Here is a 7,150-nt window from a genome sequence, read left to right as displayed (position 1 = left end):
GGCCTCTCTCATCTTTTTAAGTGGGAGAACTTGCACAATTGGTGGCTGACTAAATACTTTTTTGCGTATATATACAGCATCTCCCAGAAGTGAGTCCCCCCTCCCCCGCACTGCATACAATGTATATATATATACAGTATCCCCCAGAAGTGAGTCCCCCCTCACATTTGTGTCAATATTTGATTCTCTCTTTTCATGTGACAACACTGAAGAAATGACAGTTTGCTACAATGTGACCTAGTCAGTGTACAGCTTGTATAACATGTAAATTTGCCGTCCCCTCAAAATAACTCAACACACCGCCGTTAATGTCTAAACCACTGGCAACAACAGTGACTCCACCCCTAAGTGACAAGGTCCAAATTGGGCCCAATCAATGAGCCATTTCCCCTCTCCGGTGTCATGTGACTCGTGTTACAAGGTCTCAGGTGTGAACGGGGAGCAGGTGGGTTACATTTACTTTTTTGCCCCACTGTATGTGACTGAGTTTAAAAAACCTGAGCTCCCTTTACACAACCCCCTCCCTAAAATAATGCAATTAGTTCTGTTGTAAGAAGACACCGTGCTGATTTTGGTAGAGAAAAGGGCTGTTATTCTTTGTGTGTGGGTGAGAGTACGAGAGATGTCCCTGCGATTAACATCACCAGCAGTGTGAGAGAAATCGCTTCTCGGCCTTTTGGCTAAGATCAAGTGTAGTATCTGTTCTTATTAGTGTCCAGTAGGGGTTCTCCACCATCATTCCTGCTTGCGGGGATGATTGGTTGTATAGTACTCCTGCTGGAAGGATGGGGGTCCTGATGGTTAGTACAGGCTGGAACAGAAATCGAGGCGCCCACAGGCTGTTGGGGCCCAGGGGTAATTCCCCCTGAAAAACTAGAGGGGCCCAGTTCCTCCTGGTTTGAACGGATCTACCTTGTCTGGCCAGGGGCCGGGGAGGCAGAAAGTCCACGGAACTGTGCCCCCTGAGAGTGGTCGCCTCAGGGGTGCTCCTAGTAACACATGGGGGTGGGGTCCCAAGTGTGAAACGTGCACATGGTCACAGTTCTAAACACTTTTCCTGCACTGCGCCTTTTAGGGCTAGACCTTTTGGCTAAGTCCAGGGCAATTTTTATGCTACGGGCCTCAGGGCCTAGCCAGTGCACAATTGCACGGCCACTTTTTTTATTTTTGCTTATTTATTTAATCTATTTTTCTCCCACTGTTTGTCACTTTTTCACTTATTTGTGTGTTTTTTTACTCACGGATTGTAGGGTGTGGGTCCTCGGGCCTAAACCTGAATTCTAGGGGGAGGATGTGTGGCCTTTTGGTTCCTTCCTCCCCTGTCCCTAGGGTGTCTTCTCTTCGGGAGAGCCCCCTTACCAAGTACTTGGTGGCTGGTTTAGGCTAGCCACAAGGAAAGGGGTCCGCCAGGCCTTTTGGCTAGGTGGACCACATGGAAACCTTAGTCCCTGGCAGGAGTTTCGTGCTCCGGGGGATCAGGGTAGAGGTCCTACCCCTTCGGGGGGTGGACAAAGCACACCCCTAAGTGCACTTTTTCGTGTTGGTTTTGCACTAGCACGTTTTTTGTCCACTTACGGGTTTTCGTTTTTCGCACTTCCGCGGACTTCAAAAAAAAGCAGTGTGAGAGAAAGCAGAGTCTCCTGCGATGAACCAACGAACTAGCAGTCGAGACACAGACCTTGTGCAAGTGTGTGTTTTGGCAATTACTTACCTGCATAAACTTCTTTCTGTTATCTGTTGGCTATGCTGTTGTGCTCTGTATATTTATATATATATATATATATATATATATATATATATATATATATATATTGGTTACATCTTTTTCTGTAAATATTGTTATTGCACCTTTTTGACCTTTTAGTAATAAATCTTTCCTTTTGAAAGTGTTGAACTGTTTCTATAGCTCGTTAATGCAATTTACGAATTCCTGCCTCTAAAAGAGCGCTACTGTGTTTGTTTAACCCTCTGTATAACCGGTCTGCAGTGGCAGTGTTATACAGAGGATTATGTCAACCATTATAGTGTTATTGCTGAGATTGCCGAGTTTCCTCTTTCTCTGTACAAAAAGGAGGTGGTGGCAGTGTGAAGGGTTAATTGCGTAATTAACCTGACCCAGTAACAATCGCTCCCAGGCTGCCGGTACATCGATTGTGGTCCAATTAGCTGGAAAATTGTTGTGCACGATGTAGCTGGGCGTGGTATTGTTACGCACGTGACATCGCGGTTTTAGATTGTCACAGTAGGATTATAACTTTTTTTTTTTTATTTAATAGTTGAACTAGATGGACTTTTGTCTTTTTTCAGCCAGACTATGTAAATGCTTAGGGGATGCCTCAAAACTATACGTGTTTCACAGAACATTTCAATTCTCAGAGAACAGCATCAGTGACAACATATTGTGGCATTAAATACAATTGCATACGTTGTCATTTTGTTGCCTTTTCTCATTGGCTGTAAAACAGCAGCGGCCACCCAATATGGCTGATTTTCATTCCAAACAAAAGTCTTCATTGGGTAGTTTTTTTTTTTGTTTTTTTTCAGCAATATTTTGTTGTAGTGTCATACCATAAGTGGGCACTGGAATTAGAAGATGTAACAATCATGCACACAGAGGGGGAGGGTTCTCCATTTTGCTCCAAACTTCAGCATTTTGGTATTTCTCTTGAGGTGATTGTAGCCGTATTAGTGCACTTGTGACAGAAACAATTGAGTACTGTCCGGGATACTTTTTTTATTTGCACTAACATACAATTTTGAGGACAAGCTTTCGGGGTATGTCCCCTTCTTCAAGGTCCAAGCAGTACTATTACAGTACTATTACAGTACTATTTCTGCTGAAACATTGTAATAGTACTGCTTGGACCTTGAAGAAGGGGACATACCCCGAAAGCTTGTCCTCAAAAAGGTATTTCTCTTAAATTCCAAATCAGTCTCCCTCCGCCGATTTCCCCCCCTCCCTCAGGAATGCGTTCAGTGTACCTTGCTAGTCCCTGCCTTTATACAATCCTTTTACCAAATAAGGCAATTGGGTTCTGTTGTAAGAGACACCCCGTTGATTTTGAGTAGAAAAGAGGCTGTTATGTTTTGTGTGTAGACAGAGAAGTGAGGACCCTCTGCGTTTTAACATCTAGCAGACAAAGAGCAAAGGAGAATCTCGCTGTAACAACGAAACTGAGTGCAAGACCAGAAATCACTTTTTAGCTCATCAGACTTGAAACTGCTTAACCCCAGGCATCTGTTTGGCAAGTACTTATTTACCTAAACTTCTTTCTGTTATCTGTGCTGTTGGGCTCTGTATATTTATATATATATATTGGTTACATCTTTTTTCTGTAAATATTTCTACTGCACCCTTTTGACATTATAGTAATAAATCTTACTTTCTGAAAGTGTTGAACTGTTTCCATAGCCCTTTAATGTGACTTACGAATCCCTGCCACTGAAGAACGCTACTATGAGTGTTTAACCCTCTGTATAACCTGTCCATGGAGATAGCGGTATACTGACGATTAACCAATCATATTAGTGTATTGCTGAGTTTCCTTTTTCTCTATACAAAAAGAAGGTGGTGGCAGTGTGAAGGGTTAATTGCAGAATTAACCTGACCGAGTAACAAACGCTCCCAGGCTGCATGTACCTCGACTGTGGTCCAATTAGCTGGAAAATAGTTGTGCAGCTGGGCGTGGCATTGTTATGCACATGACATTGCGGTTTCAGATTGGCTACTCCTTCGGTCACGAGTTTGGTGAGAAGGTCAGGGGTCTGATGCGCGATCGTCACAGAAGAGACAATACAGATACCAAATACTATACAAAAATAGTTCAGGCATCAGGCGACAGGCATCGGGCCCCCAGGCGGGGCGACGGGCGCCGGGCGCCGGGCCCCCAGGCGGAGCAGCGGGCGCCGGGCCCCCAGGAGGGACGGCAGACACCGGGCCCCCAGGCGGAGCGGCGGGCACCGGGTCATCAGGCAAGGCAACGGGCATCGGGTCACCAGGCATCAGGTCATTTGGCTCGCCAGTGGGCACCGCGTCATCTGGCAAGGCAGTGGGCACCGAGTCACCAGGCACGACAGTGGGCTCTGAGTCAACTGGCATGACCGCGGGCACTGGGTCAGACATTGGATCGTCTGGCTGGACAGCGGGCATCGGGTCACCAGGCATCAGGTCATTTGGCTTGACAGTGGGCACCGTGTCATCTGGCAAGGCAGTGGGCACCGAGTCACCAGGCACGACAGTGGGCTCTGAGTCAGTTGGCACGACAGCGGGCACCGGGTCATCAGGTACCGGATCGTCTGGCTCGACAGCAGGCACCGGGTCATCTGGCGCTGGATCGTCTGGCTCGACAGCGGGCATCGGGTCACCAGGCATGACTGTGGGCACTGGGTCATCAGGCATTGGATCGTCTGGCTCGACAGCGGGCATCGGGTCACCAGGCATGACAGTGGGCTCCGAGTCACCAGGCATGACCGCGGGCACTGGGTCAGACATTGGATTGTCTGGCTCGACAGCGGGCATCGGGTCACCAGGCATCAGGTCATTTGGCTCGACAGCGGGCACCGCGTCATCTGGTAAGGCAGTGGGCACCGAGTCACCAGGCACGACAGTGGGCTCTGAGTCAACTGGCATGACCGCGGGCACTGGGTCAGACATTGGATCGTCTGGCTGGACAGCGGGCATCGGGTCACCAGGCATCAGGTCATTTGGCTTGACAGTGGGCACCGTGTCATCTGGCAAGGCAGTGGGCACCGAGTCACCAGGCATGACAGTGGGCTCTGAGTCAGTTGGCACGACAGCGGGCACCGGGTCATCAGGTACCGGATCGTCTGGCTCGACAGCAGGCACCGGGTCATCTGGCGCTGGATCGTCTGGCTTGACAGCGGGCATCGGGTCACCAGGCATGACTGTGGGCACTGGGTCATCAGGCATTGGATCGTCTGGCTCGACAGCGGGCATCGGGTCACCAGGCATGACAGTGAGCTCCGAGTCAGCAGGCATGACCGCGGGCACTGGGTCAGACATTGGATCGTCTGGCTCGACAGCGGGCATCGGGTCACCAGGCATCAGGTCATTTGGCTCGACAGCGGGCACCGCGTCATCTGGCAAGGCAGTGGGCACCGAGTCACCAGGCACAACAGTGGGCACTGAGTCAATTGGCACGACAGCGGGCACCGGGTCATTCGGCGCTGGATCGTCTGGCTCGACAGCGGGCATCGGGTCACCAGGCATGACAGCAGGCACTGGGTCATCAGGTACCGGATCGTCTGGATCGACAGCGGGCACCGGGTCATCTGGCGCTGGATCGTCTGGCTCGACAGCGGGCATCGGGTCACCAGGCATCAGGTCATTTGGCTCGACAGTGGGCACCGCGTCATCTGGCAAGGCGGTGGGCACCGAGTCACCAGGCACGACAGTGTGCTCCGAGTCAACTGGCATGACCGCGGGCACTGGGTCAGACATTGGATCGTCTGGCTGGACAGCGGGCATCGGGTCACCAGGCATCAAGTCATTTGGCTTGACAGCGGGCACCGCGTCATCTGGCAAGGCAGTGGACACCGAGTCACCAGGCACGACAGTGGGCTCTGAGTCAATTGGCACGACAGCGGGCACCGGGTCATCAGGTACCGGATCGTCTGGCTCGACAGCAGGCACCGGGTCATCTGGCGCTGGATCGTCTGGCTCGACAGCGGGCATCGGGTCACCAGGCATGACAGCGGGCACCGGGTCATCAGGTACCGGATCGTCTGGCTCCACAGCGGGCATCGGGTCACCAGGCATGACAGTGGGCACTGGGTCATCAGGCATTGGATCGTCTGGCTCCACAGCGGGCATCGGGTCACCAGGTATGACAGCGGGCACTGGGTCATCAGGCGTGATAGGATCATCAGGCTGGATCAGTTCATCAGGCTGGGTACAGACATCAGGAGGTTTGGATACTGGCAGGATGGTACTGGTTGGAAAGAATTTTCGCTTTTTTCTGGTTTTAACTACTGGAGCACTGCAAGTAAACGCAGGTCTGCAAACGAATGGAGCAGCTGAGGACAGAGAAGAGCTGGAAGATGGAACAGAGGAGGGAGCAGTTGCTATAGAGGACTTCTTTACAGGGTTTAAGAAAGGATAGGTGCAGCGAGTGGGAGCAGAGGACTGGTATGTGGTAGATAGAGTATACTGGGCAGTCACTGGGGGTGCTGTCGGGGATGCAGGAAGAGTGCCTTGAGCAGAGGAATGACGTTGCAAGCTGACTGAGGCTGGGTGCAACAAGTCTGACCATGTCTGCAGTATGGGTTGAACAAAGCTCCGCTTACACAAAGCCTGTCTGGTCAAAGACTGCACTGCGTTTATACAATCTCTTAGTACCTGTGGTGAACATGCAGAATAACGCTCCAGAAAGTAACCCACATCATCCTCTAATAACCACACCAGGGACTCTACCTGGTCGGCACTAAATGGCGGCAAAAATTAATCCCTGCATTCGGGGGTACCAGATGAAACCAACTCAGCACAAACCTGAATCAATGGCTGCACCTCAGAGAATTCTGTGCCCTGATCTACTAGAACATGAGCGATCCGTCTACATTATAGCAGTTCATCCCGGGGATACTCCTTCAGAGTCTGATAAGCATATTCTCTGTCATCAAACACTAGCAGAGATACACAACCTCATCAAGATCCATCCTTCCCAGCAACAGGCCAAGATGGCTTCCCTGTGCAGCCACTTCTGGTCAGGATTGGCCTTGGTGTAATGTCAGGGCTCCCGGGTATGACCAGAGGTATGTGAACTGACGCAGGGAAACGCAGGCTTCAGATATGTTATAAACAATATAATTTATTAACACTAACAATACATAAACGTAGTGCAATACTAAAACATAACACAGTGCAAACGAACCAAACCACCCACAGATAACAAAACATACAGTGCAAGCGTAGTCAGGCCGGCCGGGTCAATAACAATCGGGCAGGTAGGAACAGAAGGATCAGGCAGAGAGTAGTCAGGTCACGAGCTGGGTACAGCAACTAACGGGCAGGTAGGTATAGGGGGTCAGGCAGAGAATGGTCGGGGTCACAAGCCAGGGATCAAACAGGAGAAGTCAGCAGAGGTCCGGATCAGGCAGGGTCAGCAACGAATCAGTCAGACAGAGACAGGGA

The 7,150-nt window shown here is 50.5% G+C and overlaps 1 pseudogene; it reads left to right on the top strand.

Annotated features, from left to right (window-relative positions):
• Positions 1-660: 660 nt before the first annotated feature.
• LOC149453304 (U2 spliceosomal RNA) lies at positions 661-808 on the top strand (annotated as a pseudogene).
• Positions 809-7,150: the final 6,342 nt, after the last annotated feature.

This window comes from Staurois parvus, unplaced genomic scaffold, assembly GCF_062004578.1.
Source record: "Staurois parvus isolate SC_StPar_1 unplaced genomic scaffold, SC_StPar_1.0 ptg000449l, whole genome shotgun sequence".
Taxonomy (NCBI): domain Eukaryota; kingdom Metazoa; phylum Chordata; class Amphibia; order Anura; family Ranidae; genus Staurois; species Staurois parvus.
This window is presented reverse-complemented; position numbering and strand designations above follow the sequence as displayed.